The sequence below is a fragment of the Tiliqua scincoides genome, chromosome 3, assembly GCF_035046505.1.
Source record: "Tiliqua scincoides isolate rTilSci1 chromosome 3, rTilSci1.hap2, whole genome shotgun sequence".
NCBI lineage: Eukaryota > Metazoa > Chordata > Lepidosauria > Squamata > Scincidae > Tiliqua > Tiliqua scincoides.
This window is the reverse complement of record NC_089823.1, coordinates 57,540,192-57,564,120: the sequence shown is the minus strand read 5'-3', so window position 1 is coordinate 57,564,120 and position 23,929 is coordinate 57,540,192.

The following is a 23,929-nucleotide window of genomic DNA, read 5'->3' as shown; positions in this document are numbered from 1 at the left end:
TTTTTTGCATAAATGGTTAGCAATTTTAGTTTTTCAGCCCCACACTATGCAATCTTTCCTTATTCATTGAGTAATTTGTCTCAAATTACTTATCTTTTAAAAGAAATTGGATATCTCAACTGCATTTTTAAAATATATTTAATGCATAATGCCAATTTTAGAATGCAGAAGAAGGATGCAGTTAGCACCTAGCTTGGGCAAAGGAAAAATAATAATGCATCTGCAATAATCATTATGTCACTGGATTATTTCTCACTGGAACTGCCCACAGTAACTCAATACAGCACTCTTGTGGGCAGACCTAATTGAGGTTTCCCTGCTGGGCTTTGGTCTGTGCGATGTAATCTGTTTATGCAGAAGCCGCCATGCTCTATCTTCAGAGCTATGATTCATGAAAGCCTTAATATGGCATCAGTTTCCTTTATAATGTCTCTCTTATAATTAATTTTGCATTAGCAAGTGTGGGACTTGCTCTTTATCAAAAAACGTACATTATAATGTTTTCACAGTGGGAGAGGCATGCCATCTAAAATAAAGCGATCTATACTCACAACCTGCCATTTGTATTCAACTATATGGTGCTTGCTTGGAAGGAGGTAACAAAAGTACCTAAGAGGGTTTTGAAAATACGTGTATAATTTTCTTATAAGAGAAATATCAATGTGAACAGTGAATGGAAATGTTTTCAGCTATTATAATTTCTAAATAACCACTGGTGCTACAAACCACTTCATATTTTGAGTACAGTTGACTTACTTTAAATACGTAATTGGCCCTGTGCTTCATTTTTGTTTACTCAGTAGCAACATTGAGGGATGGATCTGGGTTGGGACCTGGGGGGGGGGGGGGCCTTGCTTCAGTCCTTATTCGGATTGGGCTCTTTTATGGCTCTTTCTTAGCTATTTGCCCTGGGAAGAAACCTCCCATTAGCATTCACGAGAGCACCTCTGTGGGGCAAACAGCCATGAGATGTGACAAAATATATTACATTTCTGCTGTCTTGCTGGACTCCCAACATTTGTGCTTGTGCAGTGAGCAATTAGCACCTTGCCTTGCGTGAGAACTGATTTATTCCAGACCTTCCCTTGGTGAAAAGGGTTCCTTCCAGCTGATAAGCTCCTCACAGGAACTCAAGCCCTTGTAATGGAGAGATCTGTGCATTTCTGGTAGAGGATCAGAGCAAGCATTGGAAAAGGGCGAGGCATGTCAAGGGTGGGCTGCGGGTGAATTTCAGTGGCAAAAGCATCACTGATATCCTATGCCCCTGGCCTGGGCTCAGCATGCTCTCTTGGACTCAACATTCTCTCTTGAATTTATGCCAACCAAAGAGCTGGCACAGATCCAGGTAGTCCCATTGAAGCCATAGTGCAACATAATAGATAAGTAAAAATGTTTTACCTACCAGCCCATAGCTTGCATAGGAGTCTGTGCCAGTCATAGTGCCAGGCACTGTGCTCTTGGCCAACCCAGGATAGGATTGGGCTATAAGGTCATTAATGTTCACTATAATATTAACTCTGCCATATTATCATAAACCCCTTCTTTCCCTGCCTTCGTACCTTTCTAATCTAATTCTAATTGTTTTTCCTTTTTGCCTTTCACTGTTTCTTTTTTTCTTGCCCCCTTCCCCCTGTTCTTTATTTGATTGTTGACTATCCAGTCTCTATTCCTGATGCAGTATTTCTAATGTTTCAATGAAAAATGCCCTTCTGTGACATATAGCACTCGCTGGGTACTCCTACTCTTGACAGTTCTTTCTAAGATTGCTGTTCTAACCTCTCAAGAGACTTTCTTCTTCAATAGTTTTAATTATATAATACTCCCTTTTAAACCTAAACAGTCATTGGAAAAGGAATATATTATAAGGCTTCAGCCACTTTGGCATGAGCCACTCCAACAGCAGGCAGCTAGTTATGGCACAGGAGCAGGGAAGCTTTGTGCTGGCAGTGGCAGGCCACAAAACCCATGCTGGAGCAGGGAGGTGAGTGGGGGGGGCACTTCGGGAAAGTATCATGGCTGTTAGGGGGTGGGAACCAGGCCAGGGATTGGGTGTTTCTAATACTGTCTGGTGCATTTTTCCTTCCTTAACTTCATTCATAGTGTGTGTAATAGTATTCTGCTTGACCTGGATTCTTTGAGTTTTACTTTCATTTATTACTTTGTGCTGGCTTACATCTTCTTTTACACCATCCAACCTCTCATTTGTTGTTATGGTGAAGCTATTCAATTCTGGTAACCTTTTTCATCTCCTCAATAATACCTTCATCTCTTCCCCCCCTCCCCAGTTGATGTCATACCCAATTATATAATCAGGTAGCAGATTCAACACCACATTTGTCCTTCAAAGAATGAAAGGAAGAAAGTGTGACCTTGAATGAATAACTGGTTGTTTTGTTGCACTTGGTTCTAGTTTTCTGTTTTCATGCATGATCCTGCTCTGACTGTGTGTGCCCTGTCATTTGACTGAACTATCACACTTTACTGCCTTGCCTCCACCAAAATCTCTGTATTCCTCAGCATCTCTGAATGTTTTCAGTGGCTTCTGTGGTTAAATTTGAATTTAATTAATTGGTGATAGCCAGTATGTGATTGGAGAGTCAGCAGGGGAAATCTGACACTGAACACGGTATGACTGAAACCTCTCACATCTGATGAGAGATAAAAAGTCTTATGGATTAAAAAGGGGGGGAGGGAGACAAGTAAGCAAACACACATTTAACATCATGTCTCTTTTAACCCCTTACCGCACAATCCTAAGGTTGCCTTGCCCTAGCGGAGTGTGCACTCCCCCAGTACAGGCTGTTGCAAAAGCAATGTAAAACCCTTGGTGACAGCATAGGAGTTAGTGGTGCCAGTGGGAAGGTCTGCGCCAACCTACCAGTGTCAGTGTAAGGAACATTGTGTGCTAGAGCAGGTAAAGCCCACACCAGATAGCAGGAGGGTGGATGGAGGACAGCAATGGGCAGATCCGGCCTGGGGAAGGGGGGATCAGTGGCACTGGCACCCTATCCTCCTTCCCAGGCAAGATCCACCAACACACTTCCGCTCAGACATACGCCGGTCAATTTAGCAGACACAGGTCTAAGTAGACCCGTTGTCACCGCTGGCGCTTTCCCTGGGGCAATGGGACAAATGTCCCCTTATCCCAGGGAGACCACCGGAGTGCAGGTTTCCCCCATATGATGCAGCACAAGCCATGGTGGCACTGCAGCATCACTGCAGGGGATTTTTAGGATTGGGCTGCTTGTCATGTGAAGCCAAAACACCCTGGAATTCCATCTGCAGATACAGAGAGGGGCAGTTGCTTTAGGATTACAGCTTATAAAGACACGATGTATTTAATTCAGGACAGGATTTACAAATAATAAGGAAATGTGATGTCAAGATCACATCCCCTCTTCCAGAGATAGCACCCTATTTAATTGTTGGTCCTCACCATCCCCTCTCTCATTATTTTCTTAAATCATTCCTACATCTCCACTATTGCCTTTTATCCAATTATAGTTTTCCTTTTTTCCAAGCTGAAAGCTTTTGCAAAAATAGACCTTTTTGAGACCTTTTGTAAGTCAGCTATACGAATAAGACGGGCAGCTCAATCCTAACCTGCATTGGGACAGGCAGGTTGAGTGGCTTGCACTGTATCCAGTGCAGGGTTGGGGCTGGCTGTGGCACAACTCAGAGTAATGGGAATCACTTCCCCTTTACCCCAGTGGGGCTACTCAGATCTGTGCCACCGAAATAGGTGGCACGGATCAGAACAGGCTGATGTACACCGTTGGGAGGGGGGTTAGGATATGGCCTAGGTGCTGGATCCTGGCACCCCCTCCTAGTCCTGGTCCACACACTGGTTCACCCACCCTCTCCCTCCCCAGAATGCTCCAGTTCCACCCTCCCCCTCCTTCCCCGAACCCCTGGGCAGACCTCCCCAGGCCAGCACGAACTTATCCTTCCACCAGCTCCTGCATCATCACAGACATACCTTACAATACATTTGCAACACCCCCACGGATTGGACCCTCAGGCTATACACATTTTCTTGGGAGTAAATCCCAGTGAAAACAATGCAAATTACTTCTGAGTAGACATGAATAGGTTTGCAGTCACACATGTAAAAGATTGTATCTACCATGTTCAAGCCCAAATCCTTTTGAAATGTGCATGGGTGAGTTACCATATAGGCATAGGACATTCCAAACATAACATTTTGTTAATGGTTTGAGGTAAAATATTCTTATCATATGATGGATATGAATGATATTGGCCAGATGCTGCTGCCCTTGAAAATACTTTCTAATGTATCTTCTGCCTTTGGGTTATAAAATTTGAAAGAATGTTTTAGGAGGGGTAACATGGATATTTCATCTTCTGACTGTTTAAAGCGGGTCTGGTTGAATTGGGAATATAACTTGTCAAGCTGTGTGTAAAGAGAAAGTCATTTCTCAGAGAGACGAGCTGCATAGCCAAGATCTTAGCAAGAAGCAGATAATGAAACTCTTATTCATCCTAGTTTGGGGATAAACGATGTGTTTCTGACCTCCATCTGAATAAGCTGCAGCTGCTTTGGAGAATATGGGCAATAGTAGATCAGCTACATGTCTGGAGTCGTTTTATTGTAGCTTCTCTTGAGAAGATTCTCCAGGCTTGTATTTCTGATAGTTATGCATTCACAGGAATAAACTGGATGATGATGATGATGACGATGACGACGACGACGACGACGACGACGACGACAACGACGACGACGACAACAACAACAACAACAACAACAACAACAGGTATTTATATACCGCCTTTCTTGGTCTTTATTCAAGACTTTATTCAAGGCGGTTTACATAGGCAGGCTTTATTAAATCCCTTATTAAATAGGGATTTTTACAATTTCAAAGAAGGTTCTTTCTTTCAAGAATGACTACATTCAAGGTGTTTCGTTCCGATCTGGCTTCACATTCTGGCCTCCATCCTCCCACGCTCAGAGCAGATGGAATAGCTCGGCTTCAGCTTGTCAGCTGCTCCAAGGTCGCATGGTGCCGGTGGCCTCGAACTGGCGACCTTGTGGATGTTATCTTCAGGCAGACGGAGGCTCTACCCTCTAGACCAGACCTCCTGCCCAATTTATCCTTTATGATACTCTAAAGCCTTCTCTAATGGTGCTTTAAACCTCATGAATGGCCGCAGAGGAGGGGGCTGATTTTATGCAGGACCATAGAGCGCAATGAGAGGGGCTTAATGTTTTCACCATCTTTTCCAAAGAAAATCACTTCTCCCTTTCTGAACCGGCAATGTTCAGAAATCTGCAATGTACAAAACCAGTGGAAGTAGAAAGTGTTAGATTCTCACGGTACGCTATGCTCACTCACCATTCTCCCCCCCCCCCCGACTGTTTGGAAACTTCAGAGAACAAGTCTGCTTCTGGCTTCCAACTGGTCTGTTAAAGACTGGTTTACAGCAAGGGTCTCCAAACTTTTTGGCCAGAGGGCCGCATCAAATACCTGGCACAGTGTTGAGGGCCGGAAAAAAAATTTAAATATAAAATTTATATAAATAAATTAGAGATAGAACTTAGATGAGTGAATAAATCAATGAATGGGCTAATTCATTCAACCTCTCTGGCCCTTAGAACACTGTCCAGACACAACCAGAGCATAGTTCCTGTCACGTTTGGCCAAATGGGTCAGAGGCTTTCAGGGGACAAGAGGATGGCTGTGGGCCAGATAGAGGCTTGCCGTGGACCGCATCTGGCCCCCGGGCCGGGGTTTGGAGACCCCTGGTTTACAGTAATGTCTAACTTGGTCCTTACTCTGCAGCAAAGGCAAGAGAACTATCCTGTTGAATGGGGTGTCAAACATCAAGCCGGTGGGCCAGATGCAGCCCTTTAAAGCTCTTTATCCATTCCTCAGGCTCTCCCAGCCACTCTCCCAGCTGCTTTCCCACTACAAGCCGCTGTCAGCTGCTGACATGTGCTGAGGTATCACTGCTGAAAGGGCGGCCTGCATGATAATTGGGCTCTCTGATATCTTGAAAGTATGATCAAGATTTGTGTATTTTCTCTTTTGTCTTTCGCAGTTAATGAGTTCCTATGTGAGAAAAGGTACTTATTTCTGGCCCCCAGCAGACATCTTGAATGCTATTCAGCCCGTTGTATGAAACAAGTTTGACAACCTTGTTGTAAAATGTTCTGGTTGCCTAGTTGTCCATACTTCTGTCACCTGGGATGGAGGAGAGAGGCATGAGTCACAGTTGCCGTACAAGCCAAGGGTGTAGGATAAGCAGGTCAGGCTGCTGGACCTCACAGCTGTCTGGCAGTGTCTGAGGAACCTGTAAATGAAGAAAATGCACTGAGGATAGGGGAGCAGGCTGCAAAAAATACACAAGGAACAGCACATAATTAATCTGTGGAATTCTTTGCCACAGGAATTCATTGCCACAGGCCACTAGCTTGGGTGGTTTTATAAGGGGATTAGACAGATTCATGGAGGACAGGTCTATTAATGACTACTGGTCATGATGGCTGTGTGCTCTCCAAGTTTAGCAGCTTTATGCCTCTGAATACCAGTTGCAGGGGGCCAATGGTAGGAGAGAAATACAACTTTCTCTCCTGCTCTTTGGCTTTCTGATGGTAGCTGATGGTTCCCTGGGGAAAACACTATACTGGACTGGATGGGCCATTGATCTGTTCCACCAAGGCTTTTTTTTTTTTTTTTGCTCTTATGTTCTTATTATGGACTGCACTGCTCTCTCATAACACAGGCCAACACACATTTTGCTTCCTTAAACGTTACACCAATTCCTGGGTATATTTGGGGTGCTGATTCAAAAAATGGCATCCGTTTTGCCCTATCATGTCTAGTTTTGGAGACACGGCATAGCCTCTTTAGTGAATGGTTCAAGCAGCTTCCTCATGAGGAAGCCTACACCATGGCTTCCTCATGAGGAAGCTGCTTGAACTATTCATTAATGAAGCTATACTATATCTCCAAAACTAGACGAGATAGGGCAAAACGGATGCCATTTTTTGAATCGGCACCCCAGATTCATATCAAACCACCATAAAGTTTGGGAAAAACTTTTCTGACCCTCAATTTTGTAGGCCTGTGTAATTGTTGTTCAGCACAACAGATTTCATTACCTCAAACTGGTCTGCCTCGAGCCATGTGTCCAGGTTCCCTCAGACACTGTCAGGCAGGTGATAACTATGGGGCTCCAGCAGCCTGCAGTTAGTAACCCTACAGCCTTGACTTGTTCAGCAATTGTGATGGAACATAGCAGGGCATTGGAACCTGGAACAGGAATCAGGGCATAGGGAGCCTCTTTCATCTTCCTATATCCATGTGTAGCTGCCCCCACCCCTTCTGCCTCATCCCAAAATGGGAGGTCCACATAACAAGGTTTGGTGTAGGGTCAATGTTCAAAGGACCATGTTATAAAACTAATGGTGGCAGTGGTGTAGCTAGAGAGGGAGTAAAGCACTAATTTGCAGGGAGCCTCACCACAATGTGCTAGCGACCCCTCCCCTCCACTTCGGAGCCATTCCAGGCAGTGGAAGCAAAACAGAGGCAAATGCAGGATGAAGCTCATGAGCAGTCAAGGCAAATGCCTCCATTTTTCTCTCCCAAAATGGCTCTGAAGGGGAGGGGCCACTTGCACTACACAGTGAGGATCCCTGCAAAACTTAGTGCTTTGCACTCCCTCTAACTACCCCACTGAACAGTGGTACAGTGTCATTACACTGAGCTCTAGTACACACTGAACCCCTTATCTGCAAGAGTTCCACACATACCAAAAGTCCAGTTTGCATTGATCCTGGATCTCAATTTTGCAAAAAACGTTCTTGCAAACTGATACGGAGCTTTAAGAAAAATGACCAGACTTTTTGTTTTTGTTTTTTAACTTCTGGTCAGCTGTGAAGAAAAACATATAAGGGAGAGGCAGCATTAAAATGTATGATAGACTGTTCAGAGATCTTTGTAATTTTTCCATATGTTTACTTTTAACTGAAAATCTTTTTTTCAGCTTAATAACTTTGAATTGACTTTATGTTTTATGACCAACAGACCTAATTTCATGTAGGAAAAAAAAATCACAGGAGGGAGCTTGGCTTCCATCTGCAATCCCTTTTAGCAAACTAATTTGAGAACTGATAACAGCCATATACACACATTCGGTGAGAAGGAATCCTTTAATTCTCACCATTATATTGGTATTTTGTAATTCTTTTGTCAAGGCAGTGGCGTCACTAGGAGGTGCAGGTGGTGCAGGCTGCACCAGGTGACTCTCACGGGGGGGTGACGCACACTGGGGGGTGGCACGCTAAAATCAGACGAATGTATTGAGCCCTGTGGTAAGCGAAACTAAGCCTCACGGTCACGTTTACTCGCAAGTAAGCAAACGTGCCTTGGCTGGTGGTCAGGCCAGGCAAAGGAGAATGTGAAGCCACCGGAATGATCCTGATCTGATGGAAATGGAGCTCAACAAATGCTCGAGAAGGCAGTCCCGTCCCGTCCCCCCACTAAAAAGGATCAAAACAGAGGCTTCAGCTGATTAGGTGAACTTTTTTGAGACTTGCAAAGCCAGGTGGATCCTGACAGTGATCTGGTTTAAACAGAAATTCTTAAATTGAACTGGGCACTGGGTAGGGCGGAAAACCTTACTGGTTTTGCAGAGGGGCTGTTATTGCAGGCAGGCTACACAGGAAATTCACTTGGTGGACCAGGGCTGGCTTCTGCTTATTTAATTATTTGTTTTACTTTAATTATTTATACTTATTTATTTTAATTTGCCTGATGATGTCATTTCCACTATGACATCACTTCTGGTGGGTCTTGGACAGATTTTCATTCTAAAAAGTGGGTCCTAGTGCTAAAAGTATGAGAACTGCTACAATAAAGTGTTTGTAAGTTGTTGACACCCTGGTGGGGGGGGGGGTGACACCGCTAGTGACCAAAATCACTAAAATCACAGTTTGGAGGAATAATACCAGCATGTTATATATCAATCAATGCGTAATTTCATGCAGAATGTATTCTATCTTTGTTCTATCAAAAGGTACAACCAAAAAACCAGTGGGGGTGGAGGGATGGTACATCACCACGCCCACTACCTGGGGTGTTGCCATGGGGGGTGACGCGCTGGTACCCCACAGCGGGTGACACGAACCCTAGTGACGCCACTGTATCAAGGAGCTATGTTTGAATTGCTTTTTAATTGCCCTACACAAAATTATGAAAACTAGCCGTTTTCATAAATCTATATATTTTCATAAATCTATGCATTTTCATAAATCTATGTTTCCATAAATCTATAAGAACATAAGAACATAAGAACAGCCCCACTGGATCAGGCCATAGGCCCATCTAGTCCAGCTTCCTGTATCTCACAGCGGCCCACCAAATGCCCCAGGGAGCACACCAGATAACAAGAGACCTCATCCTGGTGCCCTCCCCTACATCTGGCATTCTGACTTAACCCATTCCTAAAATCAGGAGGTTGCGCATACACATCATGGCTTGTACCCCATAATGGATTTTTCCTCCAGAAACTTGTCCAATCCCCTTTTAAAGGCGTCTAGGCTAGACGCCAGCACCACATCCTGTGGCAAGGAGTTCCACAGACCGACCACACGCTGAGTAAAGAAATATTTTCTTTTGTCTGTCCTAACCCGCCCAACACTCAATTTGAGTGGATGTCCCCTGGTTCTGGTATTATGTGAGAGTGTAAAGAGCATCTCCCTATCCACTCTGTCCATCCCCTGCATAATTTTGTATGTCTCAATCATGTCCCCCCTCAAGCGTCTCTTTTCTAGGCTGAAGAGGCCCAAACACCGTAGCCTTTCCTCATAAGGAAGGTGCCCCAGCCCCGTAATCATCTTAGTCGCTCTCTTTTGCACCTTTTCCATTTCCACTATGTCTTTTTTGAGATGCGGCGACCAGAACTGGACACAATACTCCAGGTGTGGCCTTACCATCGATTTGTACAACGGCATTATAATACTAACCGTTTTGTTCTCAATACCCTTCCTAATGATCCCAAGCATAGAATTGGCCTTCTTCACTGCCGCCGCACATTGGGTCGACACTTTCATCGACCTGTCCACCACCACCCCAAGATCTCTCTCCTGATCTGTCACAGACAGCTCAGAACCCATCAGCCTATATCTAAAGTTTTGATTTTTTGCCCCAATGTGCATGACTTTACACTTACTGACATTGAAGCGCATCTGCCATTTTGCTGCCCATTCTGCCAGTCTGGAGAGATCCTTCTGGAGCTCCTCACAATCACTTCTGGTCTTTACCACTCGGAAAAGTTTGGTGTTGTCTGCAAACTTAGCCACTTCACTGCTCAACCCTGTCTCCAGGTCATTTATGAAGAGGTTGAAAAGCACCGGTCCCAGGACAGATCCTTGGGGCACACCGCTTTTCACCTCTCTCCATTGTGAAAATTGCCCATTGACACCCACTCTCTGCTTCCTGGCCTCCAACCAGTTCTCAATCCACGAGAGGACCTGTCCTCTAATTCCCTGACTGTGGAGTTTTTTCAGTAGCCTTTGGTGAGGGACCGTGTCAAACGCCTTCTGAAAGTCCAGATATATAATGTCCACGGGTTCTCCCGCATCCACATGCCTGTTGACTTTTTCAAAGAATTCTATAAGGTTTGTGAGGCAAGACTTACCCTTACAGAAGCCATGCTGACTCTCCCTCAGCAAGGCCTGTTCGTCTATGTGTTTTGAGATCCTATCTTTGATGAGGCATTCCACCATCTTACCCGGTATGGATGTTAGGCTGACCGGCCTATAGTTTCCCGGGTCCCCCCTCTTTCCCTTTTTAAAAATAGGCGTGACATTTGCTATCCTCCAATCTTCTGGCACCGTGGCCGTTTTAAGGGACAAGTTGCATACCTTAGTCAAGAGATCTGCAACTTCATTCTTCAATTCCTTAATAACCCTTGGGTGGATGCCATCAGGGCCCGGTGACTTATTGATCTTTAATTTATCAATGAGGTCTGAAACATCTTCTCTTTTAACCACTATCTGACTTAACTCCTCGGTTAGGAGGGGCCGTTCGGGTAGCGGTATCTGCCCGAGGTCTTCTGCCGTGAAGACAGATGCAAAGAACTCATTTAATTTCTCTGCCATCTCTAAGTCTCCTTTTATCTCCCCTTTCCCTCCCTCACCATCCAGAGGGCCAACTGCTTCTCTGGCGGGTTTCCTGCTTCTAACATATTTGAAGAAGCTTTTATTATTCCCCTTAATGTTGCTGGCCATGCATTCCTCATAGTCTCGCTTGGCCTCCCATATCACCTTCTTACATTTCTTTTGCCACAGTTTATGTTCCTTTTTATTCTCCTCATTAGGGCAAGACTTCCATTTACGGAAGGAAGCTTCCTTGCCCTTCACAGCCTCTCTAACTTGGCTGGTTAGCCATGCGGGCACCCTCCTGGATTTAGTGGAACCCTTCTTTCTTTGCGGTATACACCTCTGCTGGGCCTCTATTACTGTTGTTTTAAGCAGCCTCCATGCACTCTGGAGAGATTGGACTCTTTTTACCCTCCCTTTCAACTTCCTTCTAACCAGCCTCCTCATTTGGGGGAAGTCCGCCCGTCGGAAGTCAAGGGTTTTTGTTAGAGATTTGCCTGGTATTCTTCCCCCAGCGTGCACGTCAAAACGGATCGCAGCATGATCACTGTTCCCCAATGGCTCAGTAACGTTTACATCTCTAACCAGGTCCTGCGTACCGCACAAAATTAAATCCAGAGTCACCTGTCCTCTGGTGGGCTCCGTGACTAGCTGATCTAAGCCACAGTCATTTAGCACGTCAAGAAATCCGGTTTCCTTATCGTGACCAGAACACAAATTGACCCAGTCAATATGAGCATAATTGAAGTCCCCCATGATTACAACCCTGTCCTTCCTTGTCACCTCCCTGATCTGTTTCCTCATTTCAAGGTCCCCATCAGATTTCCGGTCTGGAGGACGATAGCACGCCCCCAGTATTACATCGCTGCACAAGCCTGGTAATTTAACCCACAGAGATTCTACGGTGGAGTCGGACCCACCTTCAATCTCTACTTTGCTGGATTCTATCCCTTCCTTAACATAAAGGGCCACCCCACTTCCAACACGCCCCTGCCTGTCCCTCCTGTAGAGTTTATAGCCCGGGATTGTGGTATCCCACTGATTCTCCGCATTCCACCAGGTTTCCGTTATGCCCACTATGTCAATATTTTCCCTTGTCACCAGACATTCCAGTTCTCCCACCTTTGCTCGTAGACTTCGGGCATTCGCATAAAAGCATTTATACATGGATTGCGCCAGGATGGGCTGCTTATTCGCTTCTTTGTCCCCGCATCCTCTCATTGTGCCAAACCGTCTATCACATCCCATCACGCTACCTTTCCCAATTTCTTCTCCTACCCTGCCTTTGTCTTGTTGTTCTCTAACCTCCCCATCCGCATCCCATAGGGATGAGGAGTCCCGAACCGGATGCCCCTCGGCTCCTGTCGGCCTTCCCCCAGGGATCAGTTTAAAAGCTGCTCTGCCACCTTTTTAATGTTATGCGCCAGCAGTCTGGTTCCATTCTGGTTCAAATGGAGCCCGTCCCTCTTGTACAGGCCCCGCTTGTCCCAAAACGTTCCCCAGTGCCTAACGAATCTAAACCCCTCCTCCCTACACCACCGTCTCATCCACGCATTGAGACCCCTGATCTCCGCCTGCCTAGCTGGCCCTGAGCGTGGAACAGGTAGCACTTCAGAGAACGCTACCTTTGAGGTCCTGGCTTTCAGCTTCCTGCCTAAAAGCCTAAATGTGGCCTCCAGGACCTCCCAGCTACACTTGCCCACGTCGTTGGTGCCGACATGCACCACAGCCGCTACCTCTCCCCCAGCACTGTCTACTAGCCTGTCTAGACGAGAAGTGATGTCCGCAACCTTCGCACCAGGCAGGCAAGTCACCATGCGGTCCTCACATCCGTCGCAAACCCCCCTCTCTATGTTTCTAATAATCGAATCCCCCACTACAAGAAGCCCCCGATCCCCCTCCTGCCGAGGAGTATCCCGAGTGCGCTCGGATACGGGCCCATCCCCTGGAGAAGGGATCCCTCCTAGGGGATTGTTTCCCTCCTCTCCAGGATGACGTCCTCCAGTCCCGAGACTTCCCACTCGGGCAGCCGAGGAGCTGCACGCCTGAGGTTGGGATGAAGCCTGATCGTCCCCGGAAGTCTCCCCACGGTCCTCCTCTGGCTGCCTGCGCTTCTCCAGGTTGGCCACCAAGGCTTCAAGGGAGCGGATGCGTTCCCTGAGAGCCTGGAGCTCCTTGCACCGAGGACACACCCATGACTTATGCCCCAGAGGCATATAATCATACATGTGGCACTCGATGCAGAACACTGGATAGCCCCCACCCTGCTGCTGGCTGTCTGACTGCATAGCTTTGTTGTTGTTGTTGTTGTTGTTTTATTTAGGGGTCCTTTTAAAAACCGTACAATGGATAGCAGCCCTTTTCTCTAGGGAAAAGGAAGGGCAGTGTATGGGGCCCTGGCCTCCTCGCCCTGCTGCTGAACTCGCCCAGATGCTAAACTCTTGTGCCTTACCTGGCACTTGGTTCCCAGAGGCCACACGCGTCTGCAGAGAGCCTCACGCGATGGCCCGCCTAGCTTTATACTCCTGGCTGGCTCCTCCTCCCTCCTCCCTTCCTGATTGAAAGGGGGCTGGCCTTCCCAGGTGAGTTTACAAAAGCTCAGGAAGGCAAATGGCTGCTGATGGGCGTGACCTACTCTGCAGGCTCCTGAATGGACTGCTTGGATTAGCCTAATGGGGCTCTTAATGGGTTGGGAATTGGCCCTTCCTAGGTTCTTTCCCTCCTAGGTCTGTTCTCTTAGGCTGGACTGTTTTTGTAACCTCAAGCTAGTTTTTATTTGGGTTTGTTTAATTATTTATTGCTCTCTAGATCCTGTGTCCCAATTTACTGACCTGTTTAGGTTATGTTCTAACTTAGATTAAGTTTAACCTGGGTTAAGTATAGGTTTAATTTAAACAAGTAGAAAAACCTATGTATAATCTATGTATAAATCTATTGTACAATGCCGTTGTACAAATCTATGGTAAGGCCACACCTGGAGTATTGTGTCCAGTTCTGGTCGCCGCATCTCAAAAAAGACATAGTGGAAATGGAAAAGGTGCAAAAGAGAGTGACTAAGATGATTACGGGGCTGGGGCACCTTCCTTATGAGGAAAGGCTACGGCGTTTGTGCCTCTTCAGCCTAGAAAAGAGACGCCTGAGGGGGGACATGATTGAGACATACAAAATTATGCAGGGGATGGACAGAGTGGATAGGGAGATGCTCTTTACACTCTCACATAATACCAGAACCAGGGGACATCCACTAAAATTGAGTGTTGGGCGGGTTAGGACAGACAAAAGTAAATATTTCTTTACTCAGCGTGTGGTCGGTCTGTGGAACTCCTTGCCACAGGATGTGGTGCTGGCGTCTAGCCTAGACGCCTTTAAAAGGGGATTGGACAAGTTTCTGGAGGAAAAATCCATTATGGGTACAAGCCATGATGTGTATGCGCAACCTCCTGATTTTAGAAATGGGTTATGTCAGAATGCCAGATGCAAGGGAGGGCACCAGGATGAGGTCTCTTGTTATCTAGTGTGCTCCCTGGGGCATTTGGTGGGCCGCTGTGAGATACAGGAAGCTGGACTAGATGGGCCTATGGCCTGATCCAGTGGGGCTGTTCTTATGTTCTTAGCCTTCTTTTGATTTAGCTAAAATTGCCACTGAAATTGAGAGCTCTGAACTATTGTGAGGGTGTCAGTTTAACAATCCAGTCTGAAGCAGACTAATATTTGCCAAGACCACAAAAAAACACTCATTGGAATAGAATTGTTATTGAGTTGTTTTTGTCAAAAATGTTGGCTCTGCTGAAGCCTTCAGGTACTAATGAAGCTATTAAAATCAAAATTTGCATTCGGAAGCTCATACAAAATATTTTTAAGTGTTTGCTCTCAGCAGTAACTAGGGATTCATATTGAAGCTTGCAGTTCCAAGCTTTAAAATGATGTAGATATTCATTCTTTCTGGAATACAAGCCCTAAGGGAGATGTTGTATGAGCTTTTTAAAAAAACAAAACAAAAACAAAAACACCTTTTTGGCACATTCAACCTAGATTTCCTACATTAAGCAGAAGGTTGAATTAGGTGGCCTACAGGGCCATTTCAAAATCCATAATTCTGTGTTTGCTTTCACCTATATTATTGCCTGGACAGATCTCAGATATGATTACAGGGAGCTGAAATGAACATGGCTGCTTTTCTAAACTACTTCCACCACTTTTTACCTACTAACAGGGATTAAGGGGCAGTATGGGAATGGAAAGAGATTCCTCCCTTCTCAGTGAGTCAGAACACACATAATTATTCCAGAATAGATAACTAAGGGCCCAATCCAATCCAATTTGCCAGTTGTTGGCAACCTTCAGTCTCGAAAGACTATGGTATCGCGCTCTGAATGGTGGTTCTGGAACAGCGTCTAGTGTGGCTGAAAAGGCCGATTCGGGAGTGACAATCCCTTCCACACCGGGAGCAAGTGTAGTCTGTCCCTGGTGTGTCTCCCTGGCTGTGGGCCTTCCTTCTTTGCATCTTTGCCTCAGTCTGTTGGGCAAATGTCACTTCAAACTGGGAGAGGCCATGCTGCACAGCCTGCCTCCAAGCGGGACGCTCAGAGGCCAAGGTTTCCCATCTGTTGAGGTCCAATCTTAAGGCTTTCAGATCCCTCTTGCAGATATCCTTGTATCGCAGCTGTGGTCTACCTGTAGGGTGCATTTCCCTGCAATTTGCCGGTGCAGCTGTGCCTATGGGGCTTGCGCTACATCCTGTGGTAGTGGGGGCACTCACAGAGGCCTCCTCAAGGTATGGAAACATTTGTTCCCTTTTCTCAGGGCTGCATTGTGGCTGCACCGGTGCTGGAAAGTTGGATAGGATTTGGCCCTAAAAGCGGTATATAAATGTTGTTGTTGTTGTTGTTGTTGTTGTTGTTGTTGATGATGATGATGATGATGATGATGATAGATAGATAGATAGATAGATAGATAGATAGATAGATAGATAGATAGATAGATAGATAGATAGATAGATAGATAGATAGATAGATAGATAGATAGATAGATAAGCCAAGCTAGCCATTATATTCAATGTGTAGTTTGGGCCTGTGTGTTTCTGTTTGGGCCTGTTTGGGCTTCTTTGTAAATAGGAAATAAAGAAGGACAATTAGGAGTGGAGGCAATCAGGATCAGTACCATGGAACCTGAGAAAGAGATATGCAAATTTCCTCCACTGTTGCATGGTCTGGCTCACCTGACTCTGCATCGAGCTTTCACATTTACCCTTTATTGAGTGTTGCACTAGTTGTGCAAAACCAGAAAGTGCAACTCACGCTTTCATCAAAGTCATGTTCAAAATCAGAATTGACAAATACTGTGGGTTGGTTCAAATGATACTTACCACAATGGCATGGAGAGGAGCAACAGTATTCCTGCTCTCCCTGCCAACCTGGCACTCCATCCCCACTCCCACTGTCAACATGTGAAACTCTGGATGCAGAATTAGCTTGCAATTTCTCCCAGGCAAGTCCCTTGTTCAATATTATATCAGATGCCATTTGAAAAAACAGCCACTTAGACCTGAGACAGCTGGCTACCAAAGTCCTATTCAGAATTTCTCTGTCTGTGGAGCTTGTAGTGATGGTCAGTAGAAACATGTCCTTGCTTTTTGACACACTTGGAAATGCCAGTTCCCCACCCACCATGTGTACAGCACTTGTATGCAGAAATGAACACTATACAATGGGAAAGATTCTGCCGGCAATAAGAAACGTTGGGCACCCAGTGGTCCTTAAAATGAGGATAAACTCCCTCCATGGGTACAGTGTTTGTGGTTTCTGTGGTGAACAAGGGGGAGGATGTTTTCAATCACAGTGGGGCAGAGTTTGGAGATGCACTTCTGTGGATGCTGCTCCTAGGAAGGGCATCCACAAATCTAGCACACCTGAACAGGGTTCCAGATTGCTTGGATTCCGGTGCTCTGCCAGGTTACTTGATGAATGGGAAAATGCTAAAAACTAGTTGGCAAGTAGTTGATATCAAAGAAGTCAGAAGGTGGTTATTTCTCTCAGTCACTACTTAACAAGCCTGTTTTTTGGTTATAACATTCAGGGCACAATCCAAACCTGTGCTGCAACAGGCAAGCCAGGAGGCTTGTGCTGTATCCAGCACAGGATTGTGGCCAGAAGCGGCTTAGCCAGAGGCAAGGGGAAACTCTTCCCCTTGCCCCTGGGTAAGGGCTGCTGGTCCCAATGAGTCTCCTTGGACTTGCGCCACCTCCTGAGGTGACACAAGTCCAAGGAGAGCGGAGCTGCTTGAAGCCGCTCCATTCTCCCCGGAAATGGGGGTTGGGATCTGGCATAACTGCTGGATCCCGGCCCCACCTCCCTCTCCTCGCCTGCCCGCCTCCGGGGCCACCCATCGCCCACCCTCCCCCTGCCCGGGAACACCTCCCTTTCTCCTCCTCCCCGCTATCCCACGCCTACCTTTTTCACTTGCATCAGCCCTGCAGGAGGGGAAGCCAGTGCAGAGGCGTCTGTCAGCCTCCGCAGGCTCATGCTTCTCCAAGTGCCAGCCTGGCTTCCCCTCGAGAAGGCTCAAACGTGCTTTACGGCACATTTGCAACCCTCCCAGGCCAGTCCAAGGAACTTGGGCCAGCTGAACTGCAAGTTAGGATTGCGCCCTTAGTCCTTTTTAAAACAGCTTTACAGACCAATCCCAATCCTGCTGGGGAAATCTGCTGGTGGAACCACTGAAGACTTTCTTACAGCAGTCTTAAAAGCCTCTCCAGCAATGGAGGCAGGCCAGAGTGGCCCTGTACATGGTGATGGGTCCATGAAGCTCGGCCAACCCAGGTAAGCTGGTGGAGACAGAACAGGGCGGGTAGAGGGTGGAACAGGAAGGGGCTGGGTGGCACAGGGCAGCGATAGGGGTGGGGAGCAGGGTGGAATGGGTCCAGGAAGGGTTTGGCGGCAGTGGCGTCTGCTGGATCCAAACCCCCTTCCTGGACCCAATCCTCCAACAGGTTCATGCGAACCTGTACCAGTAATTTCTCTGGTGCAGATTCAAGTAGATCTGTCTGGGCCTTGGAGTCTTACTCCAAGTTACTACAGTTAATACTGTTAATAAGGGAACAAATATTCCAAGACCCAGAGACCTCCAGGACTGCCACCCCTGTAGAATGCAGTGTAAGCCTTTTTGGCACAGCTGTACTAGTGGGGGAGAAGGATAGGATTGGGTTGTTACAGTAGATGTTGAGCAAAGAATATAAAGCTAAACATGCTGCCACTGCATAGAAGACAGCATTTTCCTGAAACACTTCTGAAAAAAACCAAGATGGAATTAGTAAGTGAGAATGTATGACATTATTGTCCAATCTTAAATCCAATTTGGAGCAAGCTCACAGACGAAATTCTTTATCAAAGAAATGCCACATGACACTGAAATGTGGAAATTATGAAAATAATCTTAAAAGCTGCAATCTCAGAGTATTAAGTTTATGCAAGGGGATGAAAGAAGATGATCCATGTAATGGGTTTCCCAACCCTGCTGGAATCTTTCCCTGAGGAAATGGAATCCACCAATGCAAAGAAATAGAGTCTTTTGTGTCCCTTTTAAATCTGTTTTCGCTAAAGTACCAGTCATTTCCTAAAATCAGCTTTCAGACTCTTGTTATAACGTTTAGCTTTGCAAGACAGTCTGTTCTATGGTGAAGCTCTCCAGATTCCAGAGCTTGTACATTTTTTAATGGGAAACCCAAAATACACCATTTTTCATTTATGTTCCAAAGAGTGCAGGCCAAAAATCAAAATAGTACAGATAATGGTGTTGATTTTCTTAGAAATTAATACATATCAGGAATCTTCTTCCAACATTCAAGGTTATTTTCTATAGTACTTTACAATCATAGTAAAGGAAAACATAATTCACTTCATGCTTAAAATGCTGGATGGTACAAAAGGAGATTCAAGATAAGGTTGTATTTGACAATGCTAGAACATCCTTTAGTCTTGGAAGACTATGGTATCGTGCTCTGAATGGTGGTTCTGGGACAGAGTGTCCTCTCCAGTGCGCGAAGCCTGGGTAAAGTAGGTATGGAGGATAGGCTGTTACCCATGCAGCAAATCCCCCCTCTCCACGTCGCTGAAATGGTCCAATGGGAAGGCAGAGGCCAATACGGTTGGTTCCAGCGGCGTCACAGGAGTTGCCAGAACGTGACTGTGTTCGGCCATGAACTGCCTCAGGGACTCCGGCACCTGATTTTGCCTCGAGGTTGACTCCTGAAGCCTTTTCCATAACTGGATGTAGCCACAAGGCAGTGGAGGTTTGGGATCAGAGTTTTCCTTCTCTCAGATGAGCTGCCTTCCCAGGCTGACGAGTCCCATCTACCCGGTGGCTGTTTAGTCGCCTCTTACGACAAGTACAGCCAAACTGAGGGCCTATTCTAATGCTATCTAATGCTAGAACAGATAGTCCATTTATACTTATATCCTACCTTCACTCTGTATATGGTATTTACAGTGTCACATAAAGGAAGAAAAGGGTCTTGGTCCCCTAAAAACTTACAATATTTCCTTCAGCATACTGTGGAAAGGTGGATATAAAAAACACAACTCAATCATACTGATTCATTATTTATTTGGTTGTGCTTTTTTTTTGTTTACAAGTGTTCATTTGTATTTCTGACAATCATCAAAGACGTTTAATTACAGCCTGTTAATGTAAATTATATGTCATGTTAGTGACTAAAATAACATCTCTCTTGACTCTCTACTTCCCTTTCTGGTTGTTCTCTTGCTCCTACACACTTCAGAGCCTACACACAATCCTAACCTCCCCTCTGTGCAGCTGTGCCAAAAACAGACATGCTGTATCCAGTGGGGAGAGGTGGATTACCAAGCTTCAGAGGTCAAAGGGGGATTTAAGTCCCTTTATACCTCTGAAAGCCTCTTGCTCTGCAGTGGGTGTCCTTGGACCTGATCTGATGGTTGTAGGTAGCTCCACTGGCAGAATGGGAGTGCTACAGCCTTGCGCAGAAGTGCATCCAAAATGGCCACCAATGGAATGCTCTGCACTCCATCAGCAGCCTTTTTATGAACCTTTATGCAGCCTTTATGTCTTAAAGCCCAGTGTACGCTGGCCCAGCCCTTGATAAGATTGGGCCGTTAATCAAATGGGTTTTTTGCGCCTTGATCTGCCAATAATAATCCCCTTTCCATGGACAGACAATCACAGTATACCGTCACAGTATATTTGGGATTTTATACAAGCTCTTACTTATGTTAATCCTCTGCATGCACCAGCTATCTGAAAAATATTCTCTTGAGTGAACTAATGTGTATTAAAGCAAGAATCACTACAATGCATTAGGTCTTTCGCTTCAGTGGGTCACATGAGGTGACACAGTGGGTCACTCCTAGCAAAAGTCAGGGCATGGGAAGGAAAGCTGGACATCTGCTAAAGATCTTAAAATGTGCAAAGAAATTCAAAATCATGTCTTTTAAGCAATAATTTTAAAAGCTGTATTTATTTTATAATGAAAATCAGGCCATTGCCCTGCACTCCCTTTCCGCCTTCAACCTTGAGATCATTCTATAATCAAAGATAATGTCTGTAATGTTATTTGCGTTCTTTTTTCCTACCACTCTTGTTATGTAATATTCTTACAGCCAAAATCTGCTTCAGTCACGAACATTTCCTATTCCTGGTCAAGATTTCCTGTCACACCAAAGCAGAAATGTATTCATTCTGACCTGGACTGGATGCTATGCCCTTCCTTGCTTCTTGAGACGCCCCCTTTGTCTCCTTGAATGTGCACCAGCTAAAGAGCTGGATCTGAGGAGAACCATTGGCGGCTTTCCCCTCCCAAGCCTTCCAATCCCTCCCAAACCTCTCTCCCCACTATAGCATACAGCACAGCCCATTTTGATGTGGCTGCATACTATAGCGGGGAAAAGGCTAGGATTTGGTTTGGGGGGCCATGATAAAGGACCTCTGATAGGACTGGAAAAGCCCACAAGTCTGGAAACTATTATAGGAATCAGGACCGGAAGAGATCCATTGCCATTCAGAATACTTATTATAATACAGAGTATATTTGATGCGGGACTGTCATCACAGTGAGGCTGGTGGATGCATTAGCCACCTACCTGCAGTCCCTATTTGCCTCACCCGAAAAGATTTTGAGAACCAGACTTTTCATTTGGGACATGAAAGCTTTCCTAGAATGAGAGTTGGTTTTTAAAACAGGAAGTCTTGGTTTAAAACACACACACACAAAAAGAATGAACATCAGGTTACTAGTGTCTCCTGCAAAAGTGGTACTACTCCAAGCTTCACCCAGCTGACCTGCCCAGCTCAGCCAAGCCAAGGTGTTTTTTTAATGTTCATTTCATTTTAAATTGCTATACCACTTGTCTACATTGCTGTATTCAAGGTAGTTTACAAGCCATAGAAGTGACAAAGCAGCAGTAACAAAGTGCATCAAAGTGCATCCTATAACAGTACTATTCAATCAAAATACATCACATTGGAAAGTATAACTAAAGCCAATTAGAGCACAAGCCAATGCTTGTCTACTCAGAAGTAAGTCCTATAATCTTCAATAGGGCTTTTTCAGGAAAGTGTGTGTAGGATTGCATACACCTTAAAATGTACAGCCTTAAAATGTCAAACAAATCCAAAAGTCATTCCTCTCACATATAATAGTGTTATAATACTACTTAATATAACACCTCCTGAGTGTATAAAATGTATCACATGTATCATCTCATAACATTTATAACAACCCTCTCTAAGGTAAATATTGTATTATTCCAATATTGCTGTTGGGGAACTAGATTTTCCACCTCCAATTCCAGAACTACGCACACTGGCTCATTACATTCTCTCAAACACACTTTATAGATATAGATACGAAGAATACTTTCTTGTCATATCTGTATGAGAGTAGATTCAAAATCTACAGCCCACAGTGTGATCTTTTTTCTTTGAATATGTGCTGAAGGGGGAAAGAGGTAGACCTTACTTTTATGTAACAGAAAGGAAGCTATAGAAAGATATACCCTTGAAGATATAGGAAGATCCCATTAAAATATTCAGATGTACAAAAATAATATGGGGTAGAATTGCAAATATGAGAACAGATTGCTCAAGAGAAACAAAGGGATTATTGTTATTAGTTTTTGCTTTCAAAAAAGTGAGAAGCGCAAATAGAGGAGGATTGAACTGAATTAAGAATATAAATTGCTCTGACAGTAAAAAGTCAAAGCAAACTCTTATTGATCTCATCTCCAAGAGCCTCAACAATCAGGCTGGTTTGCCATTTATCATAGTTGGCTACTTGTTCTCACAATGAACTTGTAATTAAAGAATTGTATTGGAAAAAAGTACTTTCACAATCCAGGTGCATGATTATTCCATGTTGCTGATCTCTTGTGTAAAATATACAACTTGTCCCTTAAAATGGCCACGTTGCCAGAGGACTGAAGGATAGCAAATATCACACCGATCTTTAAAACAGGAAGGACAGGGGACCCAGGAAATCCCCTGGGATTCTTAAAGTCTTAAAACACACATAGGGTGCAATCCTAACCAACTTTCAAGGCCTGACCTAGCCACAATGCAGCCCCAAGGTAAGGTAACAAATATGCCCTTACCTTGAGGGGCCCCCCTTGACTGCCTCCCCACTGTAAGATGCAGTGCATGCCACACTGGCACAGCTATGTCAGTGCTGGAAAGTTGGTTAGGATTGTGCCCACAGACAAACAAGCCTTGCTGAAGGAGAATCAGCATGTCTTATGCAAGGGTAAGTCTTGCCTCACAAACCTTTTAGAATTCTTTGAAAAGGTCAACAGGCATGTAGCTGTAGGAGAACTTGTGGATATTGTATATCTGGATTTTCAGAAGGCATTTGACATGGTCCCTCACCAAAGGCTGCTGTAGAGAAAACTCCACAGTCAGGGAATTAGAGGGAAGGTCCTCTCATGGATTAGGAACTGGTTGAGGACCAGGAAACAGAGAGTGGGTGTCAATGGTCAATTTTCACAGTGAAGAGAGGTGAAAAGCAGAGTGCTTCAAGGATGTGTCCTGTGACCGATGCTTTTCAACTTGTTCATAAATGACCTGAAGGCAAGGTTAAGCAGTAAGGTGGCCAAGTCTGCAGATGACACTAAACTTTTCCAAATGGTAAAGACCAGAAGGGATTGTGAAAAGCTCCAGAAGGATCTCTCCAAACTGAGAGAATGGGCAGCAAAATGGCAGATACGTTTCAATGTAAGTAAGTGTTAAGTAATACACATTGGGAGAAAAATCAGAACTTCACATATAGGCTAATGGGTTCTGAACTGTCTGTGACAGATCCGGAGAGGGATCTTGGGACGCTGGTGGACTGCTTGATGAAAGTGTCAACTCAATGTGCAGCAGTAGTAAAGAAGGCTAATTTCATGCTTGAGGTAATTAGAAAAGGTACTGAAAATAAAACGGCCAATATTATAATCTCATTGTACTGTATAAATTGATGGTAAGACTGTGTCCAGTTCTGCTTGCCACCTCTCAAAAGGATATTGTGGAAATGGAAAAGGTGCAGAAGAGAGCCACCAAAATGATTACTAGGCTGGGGCACCTCCCTTATGAGGAAGGTACATACAAAATTATGCAGGGGATGGATACAGTGGATAGAGGAATGTTCTTTTCCCTCTCACACAAGACCAGAAACAAGAAACATCTAGTAAAATTGAGTGTCAGGAGAGTTAGAAAAGACAGAAGAAAATTTTTTAACCCAGCTTGTAATTAGGCTGTGGAACTCCTTGCCACAGGATGTGGTAATGGCACCTGACC